This window comes from Mastomys coucha, unplaced genomic scaffold (assembly GCF_008632895.1).
Source record: "Mastomys coucha isolate ucsf_1 unplaced genomic scaffold, UCSF_Mcou_1 pScaffold16, whole genome shotgun sequence".
NCBI classification, from domain to species: Eukaryota; Metazoa; Chordata; class Mammalia; order Rodentia; family Muridae; genus Mastomys; species Mastomys coucha.
The window spans coordinates 96872572-96888248 of record NW_022196898.1 but is presented as its reverse complement, the minus strand read 5'-3'; the positions used below and the strand labels follow the sequence as shown (position 1 = coordinate 96888248).

General features: G+C 40.6%; 2 long non-coding RNA genes across 2 annotated transcripts; both read right to left on the bottom strand.

The window, feature by feature from the left end:
• Window positions 1-1013: 1013 nt before the first annotated feature.
• On the bottom strand, window positions 1014-15278 carry LOC116094393. Its single transcript, XR_004120081.1, has 2 exons — window positions 15167-15278; window positions 1014-1330 (listed from the first exon to the last, which is right to left on the bottom strand). It is a non-coding gene; the product is annotated as an uncharacterized LOC116094393 (long non-coding RNA).
• LOC116094394 lies at window positions 9386-11552 on the bottom strand. Its single transcript, XR_004120082.1, has 2 exons — window positions 11426-11552; window positions 9386-9600 (listed from the first exon to the last, which is right to left on the bottom strand). It is a non-coding gene; the product is annotated as an uncharacterized LOC116094394 (long non-coding RNA).
• Window positions 15279-15677: the final 399 nt, after the last annotated feature.

The following is a 15677-nucleotide window of genomic DNA, read 5'->3' as shown; positions in this document are numbered from 1 at the left end:
TGAAAATAGGACCAGCTGTACCTCCCTATAATTACAGTGCTCAAAGGCTCAGGAAAAGAAAGGCTCATGAGTTCAAGGTCACTTGAGGATCAAAGAGACTACCATGATAGCCTGGGTTAGAAAAGACACCGTGCAGAGAGATATGGGTATTAGATAACTGTACTGATAAATTTAAAGATTATGTATTCATTATCAAATTGAAGCAAAAAAAACAGGAATAGACAAAATGAATCTGTAAGGTATGAGAGGCAGCAAGCCATCCATAGTGTTGAAAGTTTTGTTCCAACAAGTATTGTCATTTCCTCTGCTGTTCTTCCCTGTAGACATTGCCATTGGTTTCCTTGGTATATGTGCTCTAGTTGTTGTGCAGAGACACCATGACCAAGGCAACCTATAGAAGACAACATTTAACTTGGGGCTGGCTTCCAATTTAAGCCTATGAGTTCATGACCGTCCTAGCAGAAAGCAGGGCAGCAGCCAGGCCAGCATGGGGCTGGAACAGGAGCTGAGAGCCAGTTGGAGGCAGAGAGAGAGTATGCTAACGAGGAATGACATGGGTTTTTGACACGTCGAGGCCCACCTCTAGTGACACAACTTCTCCAATAATGCCATGTCCTCTACTCCTTCCCAAAAAGATGGAGCATTCAAATATATGATCCTATGGGCACATTCATTCTCATTCAAAGCACTGCAGTACAAAGAAATATATATATATATATACATATATATATATATGTATATATATATACGTGTGTGTGTGTATGTGTGTATATATGTATATACACACATATATAAATACATATATATACATATAAATACACACATATACATAAATGTATGTATATATATACATATACATATATGTATATTCAGTCATGATGAAGTTGTCAGATTCACAAATAACCTTAAACAGATAAGTAGGGGCAAGCCAATGTCAACCTGAGGCTTGAAACAAAATATATTTAAAGTTGGAAAATTGTCCCCATTTATATAGATAGTATATTTACTCTGTATATACTTTAAATATTTTATTGTTAATACAGAAAACATCGAAACTGAGCAGAAAGTGTAGAGAGGCCCTGTAAACCGTCCACTTGTGCATTCACCCAGGTTCACTTTCTCCGGATAAGTTGAAAATACAGTTACAATTCCCTTTTATGTTAATGAAAGCAGGAAAGTATCAGTTGTTTAATTCTTCTGTTCTTCAGGTGACAGAAAAAAACGGTCCGACTTTTAGTTCAGTTTCAAGCCTTATTCTAGTAAAGAATACATTCTCTGGGATCTGCTGAAGGAGAGCTTCCAAATGAGTGGCTGAGGACGTAGTGAAGCCCTGCAGAAGACAGAAAGGCCAATAAAGGTCACTGCTCAGAAAGGAGGGAATGCAAGCATCTAATTGGATTCTAGATGGTAACTAGCAAATGGTTGGTCAAACACTAAGGCTCTGATGGAGAAGGTCTTCCTCCTTCCACTCTTGGCCTTGGTATACACCTATGAGTGGACAGTGCTCCTGGGGTAATGTTGCATCGCATTCATCCTGCTGCCTCTGTGTATCTCTCTGTGAGAAGTTCAATACTGAATTCTACCAAGAAATTAAATTTATCTTCTCATCCTGGGATTTATTCTCTCATCCCAGAAAAGAATAAATAAATATTTAGGTCAAACAAGTCAGACATATAACAGTACAATTAAATAAAGAACAGAGGCTGACAACAGGTTGAGCCACCTAAATGAGCTATAAATATGCTAGTTACCCTGATTTGGTCTTTCTGTAGTATGTACAGTATTGGAATATCATGGTATACCTCATAAACACATGAAACTACTATGTGATCATGTTAGTTTGAATGAGATTTGTCCCCATAGACTCATGTTTGAGGGTTTAGTCAACAGGAAGTAGAACCATTTGTAAAGATTACAAGGACTGGGAAGTGTGGCCATCCAAAAGTGGGTGTGGCCATGTTGTAGGAAGTGTGTCACTGGAGGTGGACTTTGAGGCCTCAAAAGCCAAGGCCAGGCCTGGTCTCTTGCTCTCTGCCTACAGATTAAGATGCAGCTCTTGCCTAGTGCTCCAGTCCCTGCCTGCCTGCCCCCATGCTCCCTGCCATGATGATAGTGGACTAAACCTCTGAATCTGTCAGCAGACCTCCAATGTAAGCAGACCTCCAATTAGATGTTTTGTGTTACAAGAGTTGCCTTGATCATGGTGTCTTCTCACAGCACTAGAACAGTGACTAAGATTGATAATTACAAATAAGAAGTAAAACTATTGATTAAAAGATAGTATGTATGTGGATAACTTGTGCTTTTGAGGCTATCACAAAATAGTATACGTTTGTTATATAAAATCAAATGATAGCTCTTTCCAATATTAATTCCAGCATACATGTGGATTGTGAGCACCAAATCCAGGTTACTACATGAATAGTAAGATGTCCCACCTGATTTTCCTCCCAGCTCCTGAGTATAAAATGGAGAAGCCTTTAAAACATAGGTTCCATAAGTTTTCATTCTATCAGAGACAATTGTCATTTTCAATGGCTCTTGACTATGATTATTGATTCTATCACAGAGTTCTGGGAACACAAACAAAGAGGAGCCTCTCATGGCATCCTGCCCTTCAACATAATGTATACATATAAGCCACGAGAGTCGTGTATATTTTATAAAATTATTGATGAGAAAGGAACCCCTCTAAACCTTGCTCTTTAAACAATGCTTTCTGTCATCCTGTCTGTTCCTCTGTAGCTTTCCTAAGTGGTTGCTTTGTATACACATCAGCACTTAGACACCTTCTCCTCTGCCTCACATGTTGTCCTAAAGATCAGCTGCCCCCAAGCTTCCGCTACCCTAATCCTTTCTGCCTATTGCAATCTGAAAAGCCACTGACAAATGCTTGCTATTTGAAAGCCAATTAATTGTTTTTAAGGCTTCTGCTATATGGGAAAACTGACAAGAGAAATGAAAAATTAAATGTGTGTCATCATCAAATTATATTATTTCTGGATGGAATTGCCTGCTTTGGAGACAAAAGTGTATAATCAAGAATAAGCCATTCTTTTTCTTCTCCCTGAAGCTTTTTATCACTGCTCAGTGATAGCCAATGGTCAGTTATTGCTTATTTGGACTTATTTCTATACATTTTTTATCCTAATACTTCTATGTAATTTTTGTTAAATAAGGGCATCTATGATGAATGTTGTTGTGGTGTGGGTGTGTGTATGTGTATGTATATGTGTGTGTGTGTGTGTGTGTGTGTGTGTGTGTGTGTGTTTTCTTCCCCAGTTTTTACTGGGAAGCAACAGGTCTTTTATCTTGGAATAATACTTTTCAAAAAGAAAAATGTGAGACAGAGATGAGAGGGTAAACCTTTGTTCATAGTCAGGATCCAATAGGATATGGTTAGCTGTTTCAATTCAGTGCCTCCTCTCTACAGGCAGACATTTACTCTGGGCTCATTACCTGTGGTTTGAACAGCTAAGAATAGATATATTCAAAGTACAGATAGACATCAGTGTCTTAAAAGCCACTCGCGGGATAGACAACAGCTCTTTCTTTAATCCACTTAATTTTTTTGTATGGAAATTAATATCTTATTATTGCTCAGAACACTTGACGTGGTCTTTATGGCTTAAGATGTACAGCAACCAACATGCAAATAAATATCAAACTGTATCCTTAAAACCTGTGGAGAGCAGGTACTGGAACTAAATGTTTTGCCATGCAACTGAAGTAATTAACGGTGGTGGTCAGATTTAGTATACAACGGGTTTCTTTTAACCAATGACAAAGTTAGGAAAGGGCATGGTGGGAGGAGGCATGGACGGACAGAAAAGGGAAATGCTAAGTGAGCCAGTGTCTGTTGCCATGACAGGAGCCACACCACCTGCTCCTTCCGAACAGTTGTGTTCCAAGCTGTAGCTTCAGGTCTTTCCTGGCAACCTCTGTTTTTGTGCCTTCAGCTCCTCCATAGTTCACAGAGGAGGCTTCATGAGACAGACAGATTTATGCTTTTCTTGGCACTGAAAAGTTTCTTTACTGAAACTTTTGGATTTCTTAGCAGACTAGGCATCCATGACCCGGTAGTAAGCAGACCTTCCTTGTTCTTCAGTCACTCCATTTGAATGTAGGAAGCCTACAGTGTTCACCTCAAGCAGCTTGCAATAGCATTCCACTTCAAAAATGCAGTGACTTTGTCTATGTAATTACGTTCAGGGACAAGCCATAAGGTTTGGGATTTATATGCTTTATATGCTTTAATAATTCTAGATTCTTGGATGGTGCCCTGATTTCCAATGAGTGGAAAATAAAGACTTCTGAGTGACACAAAATATATGGGAATATTTAAAGCTCAATTCTGCAAATTAACTGTGCATTCATATTTGAGAAAATTAGCTGTTCTCTGTGTATGGTCCAAGACTTAAATCTTTCCAAACGATACTGATGGCATAGTTTCAAAACACTGATTAGGTTCACATACAGAGAAAGAGCAGAGAATTTTGACCAGAATATTATACTGTAATCATCAAAATAAAGACAGGAAAGTTTAAGAAGGATGATCTTTGCCCCAGAAAGGAGAAGTCAGTGATATGAGGGAAAGACACAGTGGTGTCCTGGGGTGTGGCGGACGCTATCTGCTGGATCTAGTCAATACCTGGGGTGTGGCGGACGCTATCTGCTGGATCTAGTCAATACCTGGGGTGTGGCGGACTCTATCTGCTGGATCTAGTTAATACTTGGGGTGTGGCGGACTCTATCTGCTGGATCTAGTTAATACCTGGGGTGTGGCGGACGCTATCTGCTGGATCTAGCTAATACCTGGGGTGTGGCGGACGCTATCTGCTGGATCTAGTTAATACCTGGGGTGTGGCGGACGCTATCTGCCGGATCTAGTTAATACCTGGGGTGTGGCGGATGCTATCTGCTGGATCTAGCTAATACCTGGGGTGTGGCGGACTCTATCTGCTGGATCTAGTCAATACCTGGGGTGTGGCGGATGCTATCTGCTGGATCTAGTTTAATACCTGGTATCATTCTAAGGAGGTCAGACTCATGGAAGAAGGAAAATAAAAAGATATGACTGAGCAATTTCCTGTATAATATAGTTTGTGCCCTGGTTAAAAATATAGAGTGACGCTCTCGACCTTGGGTCTTGAAAAGCCTGCCATTTTCTTGAGGGCTAGGAATGAGATGACTGGGAGACCCCAAGCGATAGAAAGTTATTTCGCTTGTCTCCAGGTACAGACTGAGCAAGGAGACCCCGATTCAGTAGACACAGCATGTCTTTACCAGGATATAAGACCTAACCTCTTTCTATTTATTACATCATTCACCTGAAAAAATTTTATAGGACCTCAGCTACATGGGTATATAAGGTATATTATACACTAGACATTTATGGATAAGTCATAAAGAAATATATTTTAAGGCAATTTTTAGTTTATAAATAATTTTATCATTTAGAAAACATTTTATACTGATGAGATGGGTGTGCTTAGTAGTACTTACATTGCAGGAAAAAGGATTTTCAGTATTTTACAAAATTGATTGACATTTTGACTTTATAATAGTAGTTAATATTCAGGATGTTTAATACAAGTGAAAGTATGTTTAGAGACTTTGTAGAAATTTCTAGATGTCCTGTCCTGATCCCAAGTCAAAATTCATCAATTTTTTTTATTAAAGGTTTAAATCCTTTTCATTTCTGTGTGTGTGTACATGTTAAGTATATGCACACATGTGTATAGCAATTTGTATGAAATGCATCAACTTTTGGAACCAAGCATTCTAGCATAATACATTTCAAAGTGGTAAAAATAGGTAGGGAAATACCAAAGTCTATATTTCATAATTAGACCATATGTTTCCATATGGGCACAAGCGTGTTATGTAAAGTGCAAACAACTCACTCGCAGTGTTCGCAGTCTGGAGTCTGCGCAGCGGTATCTCTGGCAACATTCATTGACACTGTGGTGTGACTGTAGTGCCGGTAGACGGAGACAGAGAAGTCCCGATTGTGATTGCACCACAGTCAGTGCCCTCACAAACGCTTCAGATTAGCTATGTTTCATGTTTGGTCCTGCACCTGCAGGAAATGTTTGCCCTTGCTAGTTTTGTGACCACAGCCACATTCGATTATGAGATTATAACCGGGATGAGAACCCATGATGCTGGGTTTCGAGGATGTGGAAGGCTAGCTTTTATCACACCAGCCAGCGGTTCTTTGGTGCTGGTACCCCTGCACACACCTTGCAATGTGTTAATTGAGTCCAAAAAAACGCATCGGCAAAGCCAGACACAGAAGGAGAGACCCCGTACCTCACCTGTTACCCCACATATACTCTGTCCACACAGTCATTGCTCATAGTGAGCTTGCTCCACACAAGGTTGCTGAATAAACAGAGTAACTAAATGGAGATATATCCATCAAAGCTGAAGAGTTGTTCTTTAAGAATGAATATTCGAGCCCAATACTGTGGATCTAGCTAAAACCTGCTCTTATAAATTACATAGACCATTTGCAGTTTATCGTTACTAATATAAACGTAAACACTGCATTCCCTGAATGGTGTGCCATGTTTATTGGCCTTGTGACTTCTACTTTTAGAAACTCTATGCTGAGCCTTCTAATAGTGAGGGAAGCAAACCAGAGAGTTATCCAGACTACCACGTAGGGACAGACTGACTAGCAGTGATTAGTAGCCTGCCTAAAGTGGCATGGTTGCTTACTAATCGCCACCAGAGAACTTCCCTTCAAGGAACAAAGAGTAATTAATAAATACGGTGGAGCTTCTCATGTGAAATATGAAGTTGTTTAGACATCAAGAAGATACTATGCTTTATTCAACATTTCATTAATATCGGTGGAGAGTAAAACCCATAAAAACATGAATAGTCTTCCACAGGTGTTGAAACAGGACTTTTGTTTCTCTATTGGGAATTTCACAAAATAATTTCGCATATCATTACAGCATGTCTCAGTTTGCTTGTGAATGTGTGTACAGGTGGGTGGAGATGCATGCATACTTTGATAACTTCTACCAAAGAAGGAAAAAAGAAGAAACTGTATCCCAGGGAAGGAGGTGCAACATAAGATACAAGCATAGGAGCTGGAGTGATAGTTTGGTCCTTTAAGAGTACCTGCTGGACAATTGTGAGTGCTGGAATTTGGATCTGTGTACCCAGGTAAAAAGATGAGAAGCCTGTAGATACAGGAGGATAACTGGCTGTCACGGGCTAGCTTCCACATAGCAGAGAAAACACAATAGGTTCAGGGAAAGACCCTGCCTCAAAGGAGTAGGCAGAAAGTACCAGGAGACCTGATGTCCTCTACTGACCTCTCTGTGAATGGTCATGCACACACACACACACACACACACACACACACACACACACAAATGCACGCCCAGATAGATGGATAAATAAGTAATTACTCTGTAAGAAGAACATACGTGGATAAATGCTTAGAATGAGAATTTTAGTGACAATTACTTATCAAGATTATTGTAGGAAAGTGTGAAAATAAGTTAGAAAGCAGTTTCACATCTTTTGTAATGACGGTGGGCATTTACAGAGGGGGCATGCGCTAAAGTGCAGAAAATGCCCAGAATACAAATAACTCCAGCCCAAGCTATTTATTTCTCTTGGTTGTCACTAAAGTTCTCATTCTAAGCGTTTATCCACATATGTTCTTCTTACAGAGTAATTACTTATTTATCCATCTATCTGGGCGTGCATTTGTGTGTGTGTGTGTGCATGACCATCCACAGAGAGGTCAGTAGAGGATGTCAGGTCCCCTGTTACTTTCTGCCTACTCCTTTGAGGCAAGGTCTTTCCCTGAACCTAATGTGAAGGGGGGATTATATAACTATCTTCAGCAAGTCGAGCTGGCCATGAAAGCTACAGTGTTAGGAGCTTTGTGATTTTACAGCCAGTTTAATAATTGTCATTACTACTTGATGAGGGACTTCAGAGAATCGGAACCACATTTACCTAGTTGCTAGAACTCTTCTGAGTGCCCATTGATCAACACAGATATATTGTTCTTATGCTTTTAAAATAGAAATATAACAAAGCACAAAGCCATGTATCTTTTATGGATTCAAATTTATTTTATGAATTCCAAATTATTGCAAAAATGTAGAATGAAATGGCAGGTGATAAAACATAAAATCAAGGCAAAAACTGAGCAAAATAGGAACCAGGATATTTTACATAAAATATAGTTAGTAGCAAAATCCTCAAAGGGTGTGTGCTGAGCTATAGCCCTCATTTATTAACACTTATGAATTAAAAGAAGATCTGGAACCCATAAAACACATCTGGGTCCCATACATTCCTGGCTGTGTCCCTCTGGAGTGTGCCTGTGGTGAGATGTGCTTGCTCGGCCCTTCCAAATGGTGTTTCTCCACTGTCTTGATGATTACTTTAGACTATTTTTAAAATGTTTCTTAGTAAAGTTCAACTTAACTTCTAAAGCCCAAACAGAGCATGTGTCCTTGCCTCCATCATCCGAATGCATATCAGAAAGAGAGGCACTGAAGCCTGTCATTGTCCTTCAGGACAGAAACAAGACCAGGTCAATCTCTTCGTGGCTCCCAATGAAAAACTTCTGAGGCACTGATTTTACTCTGGGTGAGCACAGGGTCCCTCTTTTAAAAATGAAATAAAAATAAAATAAATTTGGAAATTGGGAAATTGCTTCCAAAGTACTGAAATCATATGTCTCAATTTTCACCGGCCGCTGTCCATTTTTAAAGACTGCTGAAATAAAGCACGGGAATTCAAAACGCATGATAAAAAAGAAACAGGAGACAGCTATATAAGGCTCCTGTCAGCAAGTACTTCTTGGCATCTGCAGTAGTCCAGAAGCTGACAAATACAGATGCGCATGCTCTCAGCCAACTATCAGACTAAGCACGGGGTCCCCAATGGAGGAGTTAGAGAAAGGACAGAGGAGCTCAAGAAGTTTGCAACCCCATAGGAAGAACAACAAGATTAACCAACCAGACCCCCCAGAGCTCCCAGGGACTAAACCACCAACCAAAGTGTACACATGGATGGATCCATGGCTACAGCTGCATATGTAGCAGGGGATGGCCCTGTCGGGCATCAGTAGGAGGAGAGGCCCTTGGTCCTGTGAAGGCTCAAGGCTCCAGCATGGGGAAATGCCAGGGCGCTGAGGCTGGAGTGGATGGGTGGGTGGAGGAGCACTCTCATAGACTCATGGGGAGGAGAAATGGGATAGGGGAGTTGTGGAAGGGAAACTAGAAAAAGAGATAACATTTAAAATGTAAACAAATAAAATATCCAATAAAAAAGAAACAAATGGGAACAAGAAGAGGTTAAGAAGTCGATAGACAAATGTAAGCCATGCTTTCCAGGGTTGTGTTGTCAGATTCTTTTAAAGAATAAATCTTTTTTTACTTTATTTCTTCCCTTTTCTTACTAATTTGAAAGAAACGCCCACTCTAAAATTATACAAGCTCCTGTTGGAGGCTTTCTTCAAGGACCGTGGGTCAGGCTGGGACTCTGGGTGATGGCGGATTCTTCTACATAGAAGTTGTTTGCAATTATTCTGATACTAATCACACTGAGTTTACCCTGAGAGGAGAGAGATCAAATAAATATGTATAGGGTTGATTTTTACATTCAATTAAATATTTGCATGTTACTCAAATAATTAAGATGAGGATGAACATTATCTTATGAAACACAATTATGCACATTTATATAGCACACATTACTTTATGAGGGTTAAAATATTCCAGTAAGCTTGATAGGCACATGTGAAAGCATACACTAGGAATGAAGAATTTATAATAAACATCCATATGTTTTAGTAAACACAATTGCAATTTCCAGTGGAAGCAGATGTGCAAATTTTTTAAATGATACTGAAGAATTAAAATAGTCACTTTTTATATGTTTAAAAGACCTCAAAAAATGAGATTAGCATTCTTAACAATTATTTATGTTTTATAACTATCTCGACATATTAGAGGTTGGCCTTACGGGGCAAGAAAATTTGGTAATTTTTTACATGGACTTGTAGTCCTTCAATCTAATTTTAAAGAATGTACCTTTTTTATTATCCAAGGCACTAGATGTGTTCAGAAGGTACCTTCTATACACTGGCTCTTGTGCATTAGATGTGTTTGGAAGGTACCGTCTATACACTGGCTCTTGTGTATTTTCTTAGTTGATTCCACTGTGGCTTTCATCGTACAGATGAAGAAACTGGAAGTCTTGAGGTCAGTGTCCTGGGTCCCCCTTTCTTGGCTTCTTTGGCTTCGATGCAAGCAATTTGGTTTTATTGCTGAAATAGTTTGTGCTCGCAGACTTGACCATCAATCCTCAAACAAATTTGGCTTCCTGGGTTTCTTTGTGTTTGACCTTCCCCTCAGAGTTTCAGAGAGGAGTCTCAGCTAGAGTAAGGAATGGCATCCCTCTCCTACTTCAGTGAAGGACTTGAATATTTCAAGAACCTTGACATTTGCAAGCATTCACAACAATACTCTCGAGCGCTCTCCTGGGTTAGCTAATCAGTGAGGAAGCCACATGAAGCTTGAAGGGATGAGAGCCACTGACTCTAGTACCAAGCTCTCTCTGAAAACTCAGGGAGACTGGAGCTGTCATTCAGCAGGGAGTGCTCCGAGCTCTGATGACATTCTAAACTAGAATCTCTCGGGGCTCAGCAAGCAGGAAAATGTTCTAGAATACACTCCCTGCACCCATCATTGTGGGACCACCTGGTGGAAGGAAGGCTCTGTGAGCACTCTGTACCTGCTTCCAAATCGATGCACAGTTATCATATGTGCATGTGTTAGGAATTGTGCCCAAGGCCTTGTATGTGCTAACACAGGTTTTAACACTGAGCAACACTCAGCTCTAAAAATGGCTAGGAGCAAAATTCTTCATTAATAGCACCCAGTCCTTTTTCCCAGTGTTTAGTTTGATCTAAAGCATTTAGCTTATGAATCTTAAAATCTGATCCCCACAGGACTCCTGTCCTCATTTCTGTTCCTAACACAATCCCTTCTCAAAACTCCACAACTCTACCTCGGGAACTCCATGATCCTTAGCGTCCTTTACCCCTGAGAAACAAAAAGCTATGTATTTGAAATAGCTGCTCAGTTTTCTCCATCAAAGACGGACACTTCACTTTCTAGGAGTGCTCAGAATCACAGATCACAAAACTGTACATCTACAGAGCCCAACTCTCCCTTCAGGGTGCTGAATTAGTATTCCCTGTCCCTCTTAGAACCATGACTTAACAAACTGATGGCTTAAAATTTGTAATTTCCCAACACCATCCATTACTCCTCATATGTGAGCCCCAGTATTACTGAGTGGTGGGGAGGGGAGTCAGAGGAGAGAACAAGGGTTGTGTGGCACAATCCAGGGCTAGAGCAGAAAGAAATAATACCAGGGAGCACCATGGTCCTTTTCAAGAGGTTTTAGCAGAGCCGTGGGAGTTGCAGAAAACTGGAGCTGGCAACATAAAAGGCAAACAATCTGGATGTCTCTTTGCTTCCTTGGGCCTTGCTCCTCTCCCCACCCTCCTGGCATCTCTTTGAAATTCATTGTTATGTCATAAGTGCCTGATACCATTTGAACACATTGCCAATTGTCACAAATGACTCCTTTACGTGCTGTGGACTGAGAACGACCAGTTCCCCAGCTACTTCTTTCTCCTGTCTTCCCTCCATGGGTTTTACCATACAGGTTACCCTTGTCCTGCCTGAGAGACATTTTCACCTTGGCCTAGTCATCTTTCCTTGGCAAAATGTTCCTGGTCTTTTTCTTTGTGGGGTTCAGAATTTGGTTCTCAGATTACCTCAGTCCCTAGAGCACTTTGTGCATGGCTTTGTTCGCATAGAATTCTAACCATCAAAATGTCTTGCTCTCAGGTAGATTTTAATAAAATGAACTACTAGTTTTCAGATAATAGTTATATCTGTCGAGAGGTCAAAAAGATGGTTGCTTGCTTATATCCTAAGAGCCTGAGTTTGAAACCTGATTCATAATGGAAAGACAGACAAACTCCTACTAGTGGGGTACTATGCCCTCTGCATGTGCATTGTGACACAGGCGCCCCATAATACCTGTACACCCATGTATATACACAGACACACATATATGTACACACACATGTATACACACATGTATGCACACATAGGCTCACACACATACACACATACACACACCGGTACACACACAAATAAATGAATAGAGTTTTAAAATAACTAGTAATTGTCTTTTTGATTGAATAGAAAATCAATTTTGATTAAATAGAAAATAACTGTTTGAGTCAGTATCTGAGAGGATACAGTAACAGAGACCTACTGAGGCTAGAGTGGCCTGTGATAAATCAGGCATACTCAGGAGGCAGAGGCAGTGGGACTCCATAGTCAAGCTATCCAAGGCTGCAGAGTACATATCCCTGGGTAACCTCGGGAGCACCATCTCAGTGCAAAAATGTAAACAGTAGGTAGGCTAAGAAAAGACTGCAGAACCAGAGATGGGGAACAGGGTAACCCTAGCCATTTATAATAGAGTTAATAAGTGGACTATCATTCCACTTAAAAATAGCCTCTGTACAGTTTGATCTTTGCCCACGGTACATCCAGTCCCACAAAGGAGTTCTCTGAAGTTGATCTTATCGTATACAATTAGAAGCAACTGTTCAGTGTTTTTCTGTTTCTTTCTTCAACCTCTTTCTTTTTCTCTCTCTATGGCAAGTTCTGACCTTTCAGTTTCTCTAAAATTATTCCATTATCACTGGTCAGGTTGGCTTTAAGGTCATTTATTATTTTAACTTTTGAGGCATACACATTGGCTGATATTAACAATTTCAGCCCCACATTGATAAACTTGTAAAGCTCTTTCAACAATATGGGACCCAAGCAAGAAAATCATGGTAAACATCTGTAACCCCTCTGTTCAAGAAGTGCAGTAGAAGGAGCAGCCATTGGAGGCCAACCTGGACTACATGAGACCCTCTCTCAGAAAAAAACAATAATGCCTGACCTGTTATAGAGACAAATACCCTATCATTTATTTTTACCTTATTACCAAGTTCCCCCACCCCCAAAAAAATAAACTAGAAATTCAAAGTACTACAATTCAAATTTACAGATGGGAAAAAAAATGAGACTATGAAGTTAGGTACCTTCATGGCATGTAAACAGCTAGTTAACTATATGCCGTTAAACTGTAATTGTAGGGCTGGGGACACAGTTCCTACGATGTTGCACCCAGCTTTTCATTTTGATGGAACTTAGGGTCACCATGGAGACACATCTCTGGGCATTTTTGTGAGGGACTGTCTAGATTAGATTCACTGAGGTAAGAGGGTCACCCAGCCTGAGGGCAGCACCAGTCCACCCTTCTGAGACTCTATAAAGTGAACTGAGCAGCTGCCTTCAAGCCTCTCAGCTTCCTAAGGACTGAGATGGGCATCTTCGGCTTCTAGTTCTTTCCCTGTTCAATGGGAGGGGTAAACTTCCCTTTCCATCCTGTTGAGGCAAGGTCAGTCTTGCTTCCCCAGCTCTTAGAGTTCGAGCAGCAGAGTGATTTTCCTGTCTCTACCTTCTACCACCCAATAGAAGTTTGGAGGTTACAGATGTGAAACACTACAACTGTATTTTTGTGGGTCCAGTATATTTGACTCAAGTCTTCAGGATTGTGTAGCAAGAACTTTTAACCCATTGAGCCAGCTCTCTGACTCTACTTGACCACTTCTTCCTGGAAAATAAATTCAGTGAGTAACAATGCCAAGGCTTAAGCAATTTGAAAAGATAAAGGAAAGAAATTACTTAGCCACTCATTTCAGCAATTGGAGAAGGATGGTTCATATTCAGATACTAGTACATTGGGATTCATAGATTCGGGGATATTACAGGCTAGAAATATGACATCAAATATCCACAGCTACATTCTGAAAAGCCTAGGAATACATCTATACGAAAATAAAAATGGAAATGAGTAAGCTAAACCAAAATTAATTTATAATTAAAAAGTAAAGATAACAACAATTAAAAATCAGCACTAACTCAAGGCATTTCTAGTTCCTAGCTAACCAATTATCCTCCCTGAAAGGTGAGGAAATATTATCAACATTTTTTTAGTATGAAACTGAGTTAGTCTCTAGTCAATTCTGGCAATTTGATAGCTTTGGCTTATAAATAACAAGTGTTAATTTCTCACATGACTGACTAAACAGGAGAAAGAAACCGAACGAAACCATTGTACAGATAAAGATACATGATGTCTATGGCATAAGGCCCAGGTTTCCCTAAAGACCAACAGAATAAGTGCACGCTTAGGTCAGCACGTTAAGTCTCTTCCTACAGATCCTTTGAGCCCACCAGGACATTCCTTTTGAATCACAGCAACGGGAAATATTTATGTTCATCTCAAAGGAATTAAGTTGGTTGCCAACTCCATTTTATCTCCTTACTTTCCAAAGCAATAACAATGTGTTTTCCTTTGTACCCCAGAACTCTTGTGGGATTTAAGGTGAGCCCAAGAAGACAGCCGGTCTTCCTAACTTTGAAGATTTTTGCTTTTTGCGTCCGCTCCACGGCTTTTCTCTCTCAGCTTCACCTTTGTGAAGCAACACTTTCGCACAGTGATTGCTGTACCAATTCTTTCTCATTTTTCATCACACACCCGGCTGTCTTCAAATACCACCATCTGAGCCAAGAAAGACACCGCGGAGCTCAAGTCCTGGCCACTCTCTACTCCCTGTGAAGTAGGCTGACTAGACCGTCTGCACCTTCCTATGCCTGTGTGCTTCCCACTCTGCACTCTAAGTTTTTGTATCGGGACACTCTGGAGGCATCCGCTGCCTATGACTCCCACTGTAAGGAAACCTGTCTCCTGAGTTGTCCGCTGGGCTTCTTCCTCCGTTCTAGCCCACTCCTCTCCTTGCTCCTGCAGGGTTATCACTCCTGCATCTTACGCACCCGGACTCCTGTCCTTACTTCATAAGTGTCACACTGTCATCTAGGTCATCATTCTTCCCCAAACTGTCTAGCCAGAATGTTCTACTCAAGCTTTGTCCCTTCCCCAACTCCCTGCCTGTTCTACTCGTGGTTTCTATTGGTATTATGAACACCAAGACCAAAAGCAACTTCGGAGAAAGGAGGTTATCTCAGCTTACAAGTTACAGTCGATCATCCGAGGAAACCCGAGCAGGTACCAAGGCAAAACCTGGAAGCAGTAACTGAAACAACCGCCACTGCAGAAAGCTGTTTGCAAGCTCCCTTCTCCTAGCTTGCTCAGCCTTGTGACGTAGCCCAGGCCCTTCAGCCTAGGGAATGGTACTACCTGCAATGGGTTCCCACACCCGTTATCAAATAAGAAAGGGCTTCATATACACAGCCACAGGTCAATTTGAAGGAGACAGTTTCTACATTGATGTTCTCTCTTCAAAAGTGACTCTAAGCTTGTGTCAAGGTGACAGTTTAAGTTAACTCCTCACCATTGTACTTCTTCCATGTGTAGTTGATTGTCTGGCTCCTTACTTCAGTTTACATGGTTTTATTTTTCTTTGTATCACTAATTCCTATAAAAGATTCCCCCAAGATAGACTATGCTTAATCAAATAGTCCTTAAGTCACTGTATTCATACTTATGGCTTGTTATTGAGATCAATTTTGATGATTAATGTC